Source organism: Prunus mume, unplaced genomic scaffold (genome assembly GCF_029339155.1).
Source record: "Prunus mume cultivar Tortuosa unplaced genomic scaffold, ASM2933915v1 scaffold11, whole genome shotgun sequence".
NCBI classification, from domain to species: domain Eukaryota; kingdom Viridiplantae; phylum Streptophyta; class Magnoliopsida; order Rosales; family Rosaceae; genus Prunus; species Prunus mume.
Window position 1 is genome coordinate 81,028 of NW_028296557.1, and position 14,031 is coordinate 95,058.

A 14,031-nucleotide genomic window follows, 5' to 3' on the forward strand; every position below is an offset into this window, starting at 1 on the left:
ATCACAATCGAAACCCCAAGAAAACAAAGAATTTGTTCTCTTTTTTTAAGAAAAAGAATGATGGGTCATCATCTTCTAGAATGCCTCCCATTTGTGATGAGCCAAATCTTCTCTCTTCTCCCATTGTCGAGCCTCAAGTTGAAAGAGTTGAGACTCAAAGAGTTGATAGTTTAGTTTTTGTGTTGCATTGCATTTACTTATTGTTTTTTTTGTTAAGCTTTTATTTATGTATAGATATATATTGAGGCAAAAGATTCATTCGTCCCCATGACTAGGTGTATCTTTTTATTTTTATCAATAAAATTCACATCTGTCGAGTTTTTAAGGTAAGTTTGCCTCGACTTTTGAATCTGGATTCGTCCTTTGGTGCTCTCCTCCCTACTCCCATGGCTCTCTCTCTCTCTCTCTCTCTCTCTCTCTCTCTCTCTCTCTCTCTCTCTCTCTCTCTTATATTACTGGCTTTTTGTGTAACATAAGCGATTTTTGACCAAAAAGGCCCGGGGACCATGTTCATTTAGAAATTGATAACAAAAGTTTTGTCTTCTCTCTCTAAAACTTCTTTTCTTTATGAAACAAAGAATAAAAGAAAAAGAAAGAAGAAAAAAAAACAAGGCACAGCTGAGAGGGACGCGTGGCGACTCTCTTATATAATATATCTACGATTATCTGATCTTTTCAAGCTTTACATCCCAGCGTCAAAATGTCTTCCATCATTAGGCAGATTCTCAAAAATTCATTCACTAACATACCTTTTGAGTTTCAGCGATCATCTCTGTAGCGGTGGGGAGCTTTTTGTCTTTGTTTTAGTTTATATGCTGTATTTTTGAGATTTCTGTTTTGGTTCACGGAACACGGAGTGAGCAAAGAACATGAAGAGTTAAGAATGTATGAAAGAAATGAAAGAGCTGTCGGAAGATCAAGCGGGAGACGAGAATACAAAAAGTAGAACCAGAAATAAGCCATAGGGTTTATGTTTGTTGTAATGGCAGGCAGACTTATGTTAGGAGTATATTTTAATTGGTGGTGATCAGATACTTAATATTACAATTAAACAAAGTTTACTTTTTAATTCCTCTTCCCTGCTTCTTGTGATGCGTTTGGACCTGCAAATGTTCATTTTTGTGCAGTTTTGTTTTGGGTTTTGCAGAGGCTCTACATCACATTAAAGTGGGCTCTTACTATGACATCGGCCACTGTAAGCTCCCTCCCAGAACCGCACTATTCTTGTTTCTTTTTTATTTTTGATTTCATATGGGTTTTGAGTTTTTCGTCCATTTGTGTATGCAGGTGAGTGAAAAGTCAGAGTGGCTGTCAGGGGCGGACCGGAATTTGATGTCGTAGAGTCATAGTGTAAAAGTTCAATTTTATTTAAAGATTAATATAACATTGAAAATGAAACTACAGTACATTCATTCATAATTCATGTAAAAAACAACATTACAAATTACAATTGGCCACGACGAGGTTTCATATTTTGAAAACGAAGCATTATAGCTTCATTTTCATACAATCAAAAACATCCTTCTCAACATAAACAAGTGTTAACACTAAACCATTGATCTCCCATTTTGTTCCAGTGGACCTTTGATAATATTCATGACGGAAAATGCCTCTCAACTGAAGAAGTAGCAACCGGTAACTAGAGCAAATGTAATAAGTAAAATACACATAATTGAATGCTCATGCATCCTTGTTCTACCATTTTTTTTTGCAAGATCACCAACTCCTTGCAAGTCAAAGAAATCACTACTTGGAACACACATAGTGAATATAAAGCAAGTTGATCTTCAAGTGCAAAAGATCCCATCCGAAAAGTCTTGAGGATAAAATTGAGCAAGACGAAGTAGCTTTTGTTTATCAAAAGCTACAAATGAATCATTCGAACTCGAACATGCCAAACAAATAAGCAACTCAGTGTTTACCTCATTAGAACGATCATCTAACTCCGTGTTGCTCATCAATGACATATATAAAGAGTCACACACGATAATGATGCGATTTGTCTTTATTGGAGCATTACGCATTGACCTCCCTGAAATTACGATCACAGAAGGCATCATCCATGTTAGGAACATCAATATGATGTTTGTCACAAAATGAAGACACCTCTTCAAAATGCATCAAACCCATTATTCCTCATCCAATGTAGTTTTTCCTTGCATGATTTCACCAAAGCCATTGCATTCACAATTTTTGATCTTTCTTTGCAATGCTTGTGACACATCATTTGTGAGTCCCAATATAGCTTTCATTAAGAATAGGTGAAACACAAACTGAAAAGTAAGCATTTCCCTTTGAATCTTATTTGCTTCACCGGCACTATCATTGGGATTATCATCACAATCATTTGAATATGAATCATAGATGAAAACATAGAAATGATGCTAATAATGGTACCGTAATGTGAGCTCCATCGTGTGTCACCGCACGCTTGAGACTTTCTGATGCAAACTCGCCTGTATAAGACAATCATTTTCAAAAGCTATCACAAGCTCTTCTTGAAGTTGTGTCTAAATGCACCACGCCGCTATAAGACGCCCAACATGGTTAACTACACTATTAGTGGTTGTGAAGAAAGAGGCAATATCAATATTCTTCTTGCTCACGAGCAAGTGCTAGTAGTTGATGAGCAAAGCAATGAACATAGTATGCACAAGGTTGTTCTCAAAATCTTTGTTTTGAGGCCATTCAACTCACCTCTCATATTGCTAGCTCCATCATAACCTTGTCCTCGTAACTTAGAAAAGCTTAAACCATTGGAAAAAGAATATGTCAATGGCATCCTTTAGTGAACTTGAAGTGGTGTGGTAACATGTTGAACCCCACAAACCTTCAATTACATGCCCTTTGTCGCACATAACGCAACACCATAGCCATTTGCTTTCACAGAAATATCACGTGTTTCATTCCACCAATATAGAAAATAATCTATCTTTTTAAACCACTCATGATAACATCAAGTGTTTCCACATGCATTGACAATATCTTTTTGAATCTTTGGAGCTACTAACTTGAGATTCCCCGGAGCATTTTCCAACACAACTTCTTTAACTTTCTCATCATTGTCTACAAGAATTGCAATAGCTCCAAGTAATTTCCCCTATTGCTTGAAGTGGCACTTTCATCATTTCCACGGAAAGAAAGACCTTGTCTCAATAGAAACTTAATGCACTTGATTGAAGCAATTAAGCATCTTCGATATGCCACCACGAGCTTGTTGGAGTGTTTGCTCCGGCCCAATATGTATTTTGATTCATCAAGTTTGTAGCTTTCTAGCTTTATTATGAATACTACCAACCGTCCAACATGCACCTTCATTCTTTCTCTCTTTCTTTAATTCTAAACCTCGCTCAGTGAAGGCTTCACTACCCACTTGCTCAAAATTGATTTAAAGAGATAGCAATAAAGACAAAATGCAGCATCTTTAGATACACTATACTCCAAACCAATCAAATTCATCAAACCATTGGGGAATGAAGGCCGATTAATTCGATATTACTTTAGGGAAAGAATGACTCTAGGTTGACAAGGTCCTTTTGTAGATATGCTCTTCAACCTCATCTCTAATTATGTATCATACTCAATCATAACGAATTTTAGTCCACTCAGATTAGCCAAAACCCCATCTAACTCACTTTGTCTTGAACTTGAAGTTTTGAATTACCCACACTATCGAACTACCCAATGATGACTTCCTCTTAAAAATATTTCCATAATTCTACATAAATTAATCAAAATAATAAGTAAAATCAATTAAAGAGAATACCAAATTTATACCAATTAACAACTACAAATAAATTCATAAATAAAACATCCAATATATCAAAATAATATAATATAATCATACATTCAATTTCAATTCAATTAAAGAGAATTTAAATTTATACTAATTAACTACAATAAATTCATAAATAAGACATCCAATATATCAAAACAATATAATATAATCATACATTCAATTTCAATCAAGTTATTTAGGTTTAGGAGTTAGAATTTACCTTTGAATTGTGAGGTGGTGGAAGGCAAAGCTTTTGAAGCGGCCCTGCTAGAAATGCATGCAATGGAGGAGTTGGGGCTTAAAGGCTTGGTGGGGAGAGGTTAAAGGTTTGTGGAGGTGGAGATTGGGATTTAGGTTTGAGGTTTAGAAAATGGGGTTTTGAAGTTGAAAATCGGAGAGGAGGAGGGCAGGTCTGTCCTAATATACAAGTCGATCTTCTTTTTTTAGTAGCTCGACCAAAACGGCTGCTGCTTTTGGCGAGTCTTTTAAAAAATCTATACGTGGGCTGGCGGCGCCGTTTTGCTGGCTGCTAGCTAGCAAAACGACGTCGTGTCGTTGGTAACCCATTTTAAAATTAGAGTCGCCAGGCCAAGCGCTGGCCAGCTCACCTTTTGAAAAAGAACAGATTTCTGCTCATCTTCTTCTTCGCCCAAACCGCAACTTCTTCTCCAAATTCATGGGGTCACATAGCACCAGGAGCCTTTTACCTTACTTTGGAGTCCATAGGGCGTGACCCCCCCATTGACCCACCGTGTGTGTCCGGCCCGTGTGAGGTTCCCAAGCATTCACACTATGCATTCTCCCATCACCGAAGTAACGCGACGTTAGACCATTGGCGACGATTCCGTAGCGCTAACGAGTAGTACGTGATGCGTGGCTTGGGTGCTTCACCGAGAATCCGCCCGAGAAATTGCGTGATGATCAACGCTCGAGGCTCCTGGTGCTACACCATGGGGAAATGAACAGGAGGTGGTTTCCAAAGGGTCCATGCCGTCGGAGCTAAAGTTCACCGATGGTGAAGGCTTAGCGGTGATCACACAGCATGAGCCTTCACCGAGCTCTAGTACTGTGAACAAGAAGAGAAGGGGAAGGAGCTATGAGCTAGAGGACAATGGTAATGGTTTTATGTGGGTGATGAGGAGGAAAATATGGTGAGAAAGCAATAAGCAATGATAGATGAAGATGATGATATTCAAGAAGAAGATGTGAAAGCAGGAGGGAGGCTCTCCTATTGTTGTATACTGGAAGATGAACCTTAGGAGTAAGAAGAGGAAGCGCCAAGATCACCATAGAAAGGCCAAGAAAACCACAAAGAAATCAAAATCTGTAGCAAAACGTCAAATGAGAACCAAGTGGTAGTTCCCGATCGGATAGTACACGAAATTGGTAGAACACGAGTGGCAAGATGGTCTGCAGGGATGTGAGGACTCTATTCTTAATTCGTTAGTTGTTTTGATTAGCTGTATTAGTTACTCGTTAGATGTTTTTATTTGGGTTTAAGGTACAAGGCCGCAGGAGAAAGAAAGCGTGATGAAGGCCAAGGGTGCTAAATTCGGGACCCCAATACTGAGGCCAGCGCTAAGGTCTGAGGCAAGGAAGCTGATTGGGGATACGGGTTTGTTGGACCATTTGCTCAAACACATGGCGGCCAAGGTGGCGCCAGGTGGAGCCCAGGGGTTTAGGCGGCGGCACAATGCTGATGGAGCCATGGGGTATCTAGCTCTCTGTTTTTCTTCTTTTTCTTTTGGCAAATTAACCTAGCTCTTTGTTTAAGTTGGTTGTTAATTGCACACTTAATTAATTATTAACCAGATCAAGATATTAATTAATTATTATCCCCTTGTATATTAACCAAACACTGGGTTTATACGGTTCGGGCTATAATTAATATTTTCTGGACAAGTTTTGACCTTAACCACGGAGAAAGAAACCTTCATATTTGGTTCAAGAGCTCTGTCTCCACGAGGATTATGGGCAGTCTAGTCACGGAATGGTTTTTGAGCGGCCCTAAGGCATAAACTATGACCTTTATTATAAAATTAATGGGGTTCGTTTACAAATTTTAAATTATTAGTAGTTATTCAATGCTTTATTTATTTCCTCTCAAGTTCATCAAATTAACTAGGCTGCTTCTTTCGTGTGAACTAGGCAACAATGTCCTGTGCTTTGTTCATTTTTCCATCTAATCTAATCAATAATCATCTAATATCTCCATGCATTGTCATTTTCATGGTTATGGGTATTATATACATTAGATGAGAATTTATTTGTTTGTTTATTTTCGATTCGCTAAAGGTTATTATTAATTCTTTTGTAGGTGAGAAAATTTCATACTCTGTTGGTGCAAACTTTACACCTCATGTCCTCACTGTCCATGCTGGCGAGGTATGCATTGAAAAATTATGTGAAACAAATTTTCACGTCACTACAGCAATCTCATGCCAACTATTCGTTATCCATAATGGAAGTTTTCATCTCAAGATTTGTTAAGGATGTTTACACCATAATTAACCAAGCGTGATTGAACACCAAGGTAGACATGTCTTCCTCCTGCCAAAGGAGATGCTCTTCAAGGGAGGACAACCACCTGCCGAAGCTCCGAACTGCCAAACCTAAAACACAGGAGACACGTGTCATCATCACAACAACTTGCACAAAGTCCCACATGAACTTTGTGCAAACCTCCTACTTTTACTTCCTTATAAATAGGGAACAGTAACCAAGAAAAAGGGTAACTTCTCTCTCTATACCTATCAAGTACTTTGCAAAAGTCACTACCCCTAGCCGACTCAGATCTGAGAGCCTTCTACGGGCACCACACCTGTCCGCTTAACGACGCTTTCTCCCTTTGTCTTCCGCAGTTAGCCTCCATCGAAGGCCCACTTTCTCTTGCCAAAGACAACCCTTATCTTTGCTGACCCCTCCTAAAAAGAGCATCAACAGCTTACGCCATTCTGGAGAATCCAATACTTGAAACCCATTTTTCTCTACCAGCCCAATTGCTCCTTTCACCTATCCACCCATCGCTTCTTCTTCACTCCACTCACCCATGCCTACTGAGGATAGCCACGATGCCCAACGCAATACCCTCGTGAGGGTACCTCCTGTAGTGGACCACAATGAGGTCAACCTCCGTGCCGAGGTGGAGCTCCCACAACCGCCAGTTGTCGCTAAGATGTCCGAGAGATGTGACCATCTTCACCTGTGAATGTTGAGCTGAACACGACTATCTGCATCCCAAGCGAACTGAACGGAACAAGCCTGTGGCTCCTAACGCTTACTCCGAGAACTCGAAAGACCACAGAGATTCCCACCATGGCCTCAATCCAGCCTAGGCCCAGCAAGGGTAAGGAGCCTCCATCCGAGACGACCAAAGTCACGCCTTCAGATTCCCGCCGAGGAACCGCCTCATGAACCAACGAAGGTCTATGTGGATTGCAGGGATTTGCTGACCACGACGGACCCCTCTTATCCCCGCACTTCTCCAAGACCCAAAGGTGACACCTAGGCTTTTCAGGAAAACCAACCCATGCGCCACAGAGGGATGGGGACCTCGATGATTGGGAGCATGATTACTCGGAGGAAAAGCACGAGCCTTATCACACCGAGGAGTTCGATGGACCTGACCCTTATCTAGCTCCTGGCCACACACACACCAGACCTCCAGCAACGAGACTCTCCCTCATGCCGACCCGCAATGAGACTTCTCTTTGAGAAGGTCCGCGTCTGAGAATGAGCAAAGAACGCAACCACCAACCCTCTCACGGCTAACACGCGACCGGCCCTTTACCGAGCGCATCCTTAATTTCCACCAGAGAAGGAAATCCAGCCCTCCAGACGCTTTCTACACTGCACGAGGATCCTCACCCACATACATTCTTTCCAGCCGCCGGGATGCAAAGGCTTAACTGACGAGGGCATGTCCTCTTCCATCTACCTCGGGCTGCGGCCCTCAATTGGTTTTACAGCCGAGCCCCGCACCATCAATACGCTTGACACCGGGCAGCTCGACCATTTCATGATCCAGATCGACGCTCTACCGCTGCGGGACGCATATGTACACGCTTAGGCAGGTGAGGATGAGTTCTTCTGGGAGTATGCAGCTGTGTTCAAACACGACGAGTACTCAGCTGCCTGCAGACCGGCGAGATCGTGCCGCTTTGGTGCTTTCAAGAGTGGCCTCCGAGAGTCTAACTTTCTCACTTTGTCCACAAAGAACCCTTGGAACACGATGCTGAATTAATGAAGTAGGCAAGAGCAGCATGCCAAGGCCGAGTATTTCAACTCACAGGTCCGCCACCCAAGACATCATCCTTTCACTGATCCCCACCGCTTCAAGACCCACCTCACCCCGCTCAACATTTCTCCTACTCCTACTCTAAGTACCTAGTACCCAGACCAAGCGAAGGATAACTACCAAAGATGGCTTCAATAACAACCGGGCAGACATAACAACCACTACCCAATGGGTCGACCTCAAGACAGAAGAAAGGATCGGCCCACTTCTTCTCACCCAAGCCTAGATTCGAGGTCTTCACCACCCCGAACACCACCTACCAAAATGTCCTGGTGCACGAGGCACCTATCATACCCAAGCCTCCCCTCCGGAGACCGGGCAAAGAAGCCCATGCCCAACACGGGTGTCTTCGTCTTTTCCACCGGGCCGGTGGACACGACACCGAATCTTGTGTTGCTTTGCGCAACATCATCGAAGGCCTTATTCGCGATGGGAATCGATAAGTATGTGCACAATCTCCCACCCCACCTAACCTCACCAACGGGCATCAACATGATCTCAACTATCGCGGTCCCACCGGGCCGAACCTCCAACAACCCATCAAACATTATGTCCGCCCCACCTACGCCGCACTCGTGCTTTAGCACGAAAGGTGACGCTGCCAAGACCCATAAATCAGCCGGGCTCCCATTACCTCGTGAGGAGGAAGAGCGCTGTTATCCTCCCCACGATGACCCAATCTATTCGCTACGACATTTCTAACTTTGATGTGGCGATCCCGTGACACCGGCAGCTCCGCCGTGATGTTTGTCGAGGCCTTCAACGAGCCCGTGTCCCATCTCACCGCTCGACCAAGCATCACACCCTAGTGAGCTTCTCGTGAGGTGGTCCAGCCCATTGGAAGTATCATCTCAATCTTTCTGGATCGCACCCCAACGGCGACAATCACCACTCCCTTCCTTCTTATCGATCGCCTACACCACAACGCTATCCTCGGCCGCTTCGCCATGGCCTAAATGAAGGTCTTCATCTCCACCCATATGTCGCGCTGTTTCTACGCCATGGCACGTACGGGCGGAGACCAATTGCGCCGCAAATACTACGCTTTAAGAAGTCCACCAACCGCCAACATCGGGCGGAGGCTCGCGTAACCTGCACCAAAGACACGCGCCTGCCGCACCGAGCGCCCAGAGACCCAGGAGGAATTCGCCACCCCACGTGCCGAACCTGGAGGACCTTGAGCCGGTTACTTCTTGATGAAGGTATCCGACCGACAGTCCGGACAAGACTTTCTCCTAAGCTTGCTCGATCTTGTCGCTTCTTTCGCTTTAATTCGAGGTCTTCGCTGGTCATACAATGACATGCCGTGCATATCACTCGAGATCATATCCCACCGGCTAAGCATTAACCCCCGCTGCTCGACCCGCTCGCGTAAGCTGCGCCTTAGGACCCGAGCGAGCATGAGGGCCACGCGCGTAGGTGGACAAGCTTAACCAAAGATTGGATTTATCAGTGGAGGTGGACTATCCCACCGGCCGCCAATGGGTGATGGTTCGGGGCACAAGGGTCGGGCGGATGTGTGTAGACTACACCACCCCACCGGCCTCGCCCGGCGATAGCTTCCCTACCCCGCATCGACCAATTGGTTGATGCCACGCCTGCCATGCTCTTCTCACCTCATGGATGCTTACTTGGTACAACCAGATTTTCATGCATCCCGAGGACTGCATACACACCTCCTTCATCACGGATCGTGGCCTTTATCGCTACAAAGTCATGCCCTCTGGCTCAAGAATGTCAGCTACATATCGTCCCCGTAATGCCATCTTCCCCATTGGCCACACCATGGAGGTTTATGTTGATGACATGCTCGCCAAGAGTCGACCATCGACCAGCACATCCCCAACCTCTCAAATGGTTCACCATTCTACAAAGATAGGATGAGGCTCAACCTCACCAAGCGCGCTTGGGGTGGCTTCAGTAAATTGGCTTCAGGATCACCTGTAGGGTATTGAGGCCAATCCAGAGAAGATCAAGGCCATACTAGACATGGCAATACCCGTGACGCATCATGACATCCAGAGCCCACCGCAAGTCGCACCACTGATTCATCTCAAAGCCACCGATCGGGCCAGGCCCCCTTTAAGGCACTTGCGGGCAGTGCGGAGTATTACCCGACACGAGTGCGACGGCTTCAACGAGTCAAGGCGATATGGGCCGAGCCCTTTATTGTCAACACCGAGCCCGAGACACCCTCATGATCTATCTCTCGTCCCTACACGTCGGGCCTCGGCTCATCCAAGCAAAAAACCTGGCTACGAGCACCCGCAAGCACAAGCTGCATAGACACAAGGTACAGACACCAGGTTCGCACCGCACATCGAAAATGCATTCGCCTCGGTGGTTTCACCTACCAGCCGCACTTTCAGCTCATACCATTCATGTCTTAAACCAATCAACCACTTTAGTGTTACAGGTCGGAGACTTCGGGAGACTTGTCAAGGGCCATTGAGCTTGGCGAATCTGACATCCACTACAAACCCCGCCACCACGAAGGGCCAGCCGTGGTCGACTTTATATCCGACCACCAACCCCATGCCGTGACTGATCCTACGATTACTTATGAGCCCACTTACCCCGAGCCAGCCCACGCTGCCAGCAAGCAATTCAGCACTTAGACTTGACACACTCTTATGGACTTTGTATATGGATGGCTCTTCCAACGCCTGTGGATGCGAGTCGGCCTTGTTCTCATATCTCCGACAAGATCGCATTGAGTACGCCTTCGCTTCCACCACGCCCAACAATGAGGCCGAACGGCACTCTTAGTGGCCTTCTGCTAGCCAAAGAGATGGGCGCTAGGCAAATTCAGATTTTCAATGACTACACCGTGTCCACCAAGTGAACCAGACTTCACCGCTAAGGAGATGTCCATGGCGCCATCACTCCAACATACCCGCCATTTGCTTACAACCTTAACGCTTATTTCATAAGCCGTGTTACCACGGAGAATAGCCATGCCGATGTTCTAGCTAGACTAGCCTCACCATATAGAGCGTGGTCTTGGCCGCATATCCACATGGAAATCTTGATCACCAAGCACACTGACACCACTCATCCGCGCCATCGATCACAGCCCAACATGGATGGACCCCATCCTCCAATTTTTGCAGTAACTGTGACGCCTACTACCGACCACCGACCGAGGCTGCATGTTCGCTTATCGCCCGCCCGATACCGATCATTAATGACTCAGATAAGCGATTTTACCCTACCTTCTCGACGCCCGACCAGGAAGGCCACTATGTCCTCCCCGAAATTCACGGGCATCCTGTAGTCATTCAGCGCCGCTTGCGCATAAGGCCATTAGGCAAGGATACTGCCCTCACTTCACACCGATGCCCAAGCCTCACCTTAGTGGCGATAAGTGTCACGGCTTGCCAATATCCCGCAACTCCCAAATGAACCTTTAACAGCCATGGTCGGGTCCCTGGCCATTCGCCTCGCTGGGGACTTGACTCATTGGACCGCGCCCGACAAAGGCCTGCCGGCACGCAATGTGGTCGACTATTTCACTAAGTGGGTCGAGAGAGGCCTAGCCACCATCATCATGCCCGCATTGAGGCGCTCTGCTTAAAATATCGCAGCGCTTCTAAGCTTTAAGATCCCTAACACCATCGCACGACAACGGCCGGCAATTTGACAACGCAAAATTTAGGCGCTTTGTTCCAACCTCAAGATAAAACTTTGCTTCGCTTCTCCCCATCCTCACCCAATGGCCTGTCAAGCCGAACAAAATTATCAAGAAGACCCTGAAGACCAAGCTTGACAAAGCCAAGGGTTGTCTGCCGAGCTACTCTGTGAGGTTCTTTGGCTTACCGCACCACCTTCGTACTCAACGAGAGAAACACCATTTTCCTTTCCTTGGTACCAAGCAAGCAGTGGCACCAAGGGAGATTGGCCACCCATACTCAACCTCCACTTACGAGGCCGAGGCCAATAGCGCAGCAGGCTGGCCCTCAACCTCGACTTCATCGACAACTCGTGACTACCCAACATGCGCAACGTCCGCGCATAAGCTGTTGCCAAGCAAGTACTACACCAGCAGTTAAACTCGAGCTACAACTGGGATCGTCATGCGCAAGGTTTCTTGGCCACTAAGAATCCTAATGAGGTACCTGGCCCTACGTGAAGGTCCATATGAGATCACCAAGGTTTGCCCTGACTTATCACCAGATCCCCAAGGCGTAACGTTGTCTCACCTTGAACGCCATCATCTCAAGTACTACTACAAGTAAACATACCTAGACCCTAGGACATTATGTTTTCTTATACTCTCGTCTCGAGCCTTGACTCAGCCCACCATTGTACTTCTCGCTTCGCACCTATCTAATAGAAACACCTAACCGACCCCATTTCTACTCATTCACACTCCAAAGACTTAGTAGAATGCATAAGGCAAAAGGGAACCAAAGCTATCATAAAATCAGTAACCGCCTTAGGTGGCAATATCCAGACATCAAAGACTACGTCAAAATAACCGGGTACAACATAGCAAAATACAAGCAAGCCTCAGCAAGCATGGTCGCCTCCTCCTGGCAGCTCGATCCACGGCCGACTCCTCCGCTTAGCATCGGGCACCTCGCGCGCCTCACCCGGCGACTCGTGGCCTCCAGATGTCGTGGTCGCAAACAATGACTCCGACCGAAGGAATGGGAGGAGGAACACCACCAGTGTCGTTTATATCCAACCTCGGATTAAACCTCGCAACCGCCCCACCCATATCGCCTCCTCGACCATCGCTCCAAAGACAAGGCTCTAGAACCTGCTCCGAGCCTCGATATTCTCCTACCAGCCTAAGGCAGACGAGCCATGCTCACTGCCTCCTCCTCTCGACTCGAGCCTAGCCTCCTCCACCGCCTACCTGGTCGTCCTCCTCTCACCTCCCGCCTCCAACCTCCCACCTTCACCAGAGCAGCACCTTCCTCGGATGGGCTGGGCTCGGCGGCGGTAGCAGCCTTGGGTGCTCTGATGGCGCCCAGCCAAGTCCACTCTCTCTCCGGCCTAGGTAAGGTACATATCCTCAAAAGCTCTGCAAGAAAGGTATGTCTATAAGCACATCATAATTGCAATCTGTTAGAGAGTCAAAGGCACAGGACTACTTACACTGCGGAGAGCACCGCCTTCTGACCCGACGGAGAAGTCCGTGACCTTGGTCCGAAGCGCCAAAGATCAATCTTGACCCACCAGAAGGCGTCAAAGGCACTTCGCGATGCATGACCAGGGTGGTTACCTCCTTCGCCTCCCGAACCGAGGCAAAGTCTATATCCTGACCGCAGGAATAGCCTCCATCTCGAGCGGCACCGTGGGGTCTAGGTCGAATGGCGGCACTGCTCCACCCATGACATCCTCGGATCGATGACTCAAGTCCTCCGCTCTTCTTCTCCACTCCAACAACACCATCCTCCTCCTCGGCTCGAGGCCGCTCCAGCACCTGCTGCTGTCCTCGGCAAGATCGGGCGCCCCTTTGCTCGCTTTGGCCCTATTGGCCCTATCCTTCTCTCTTCTCTCTCTGCAACTTTCGCCTCTCCTCCGATCCACCACTACCTTCTGACGCCTCAACCATTTGCACCACCTTCTTCGCACTCACCCATCAAAAACAACACCAAGCAAAGGTGAGAAGATATACAACAACATACATATAACAAGGAGGGAGTGGGCTAATACTTACTTCCTTGAAGCAACCCCGACTGTAGAAGAAGGCAAGTCACAATATTCTTCAGCCTACGCGCGCCTCCGGTCACCTGTCTCCTCACCACTCTCTTCTCTTCCTCCCTATACACGCCTACACTTCACTAACCTGCACATGGACAAAGGCGTTAGTTCTCACAAGCTTCGGACAACAATACATATTCATACAAACACATTCAACACAAAGACAGGAGTTATAACCAAAGACCTATAGATTGAAAGTGGGTAGGCACATGTTTGCTGACAGCCGTCTGGCCAGCACTCC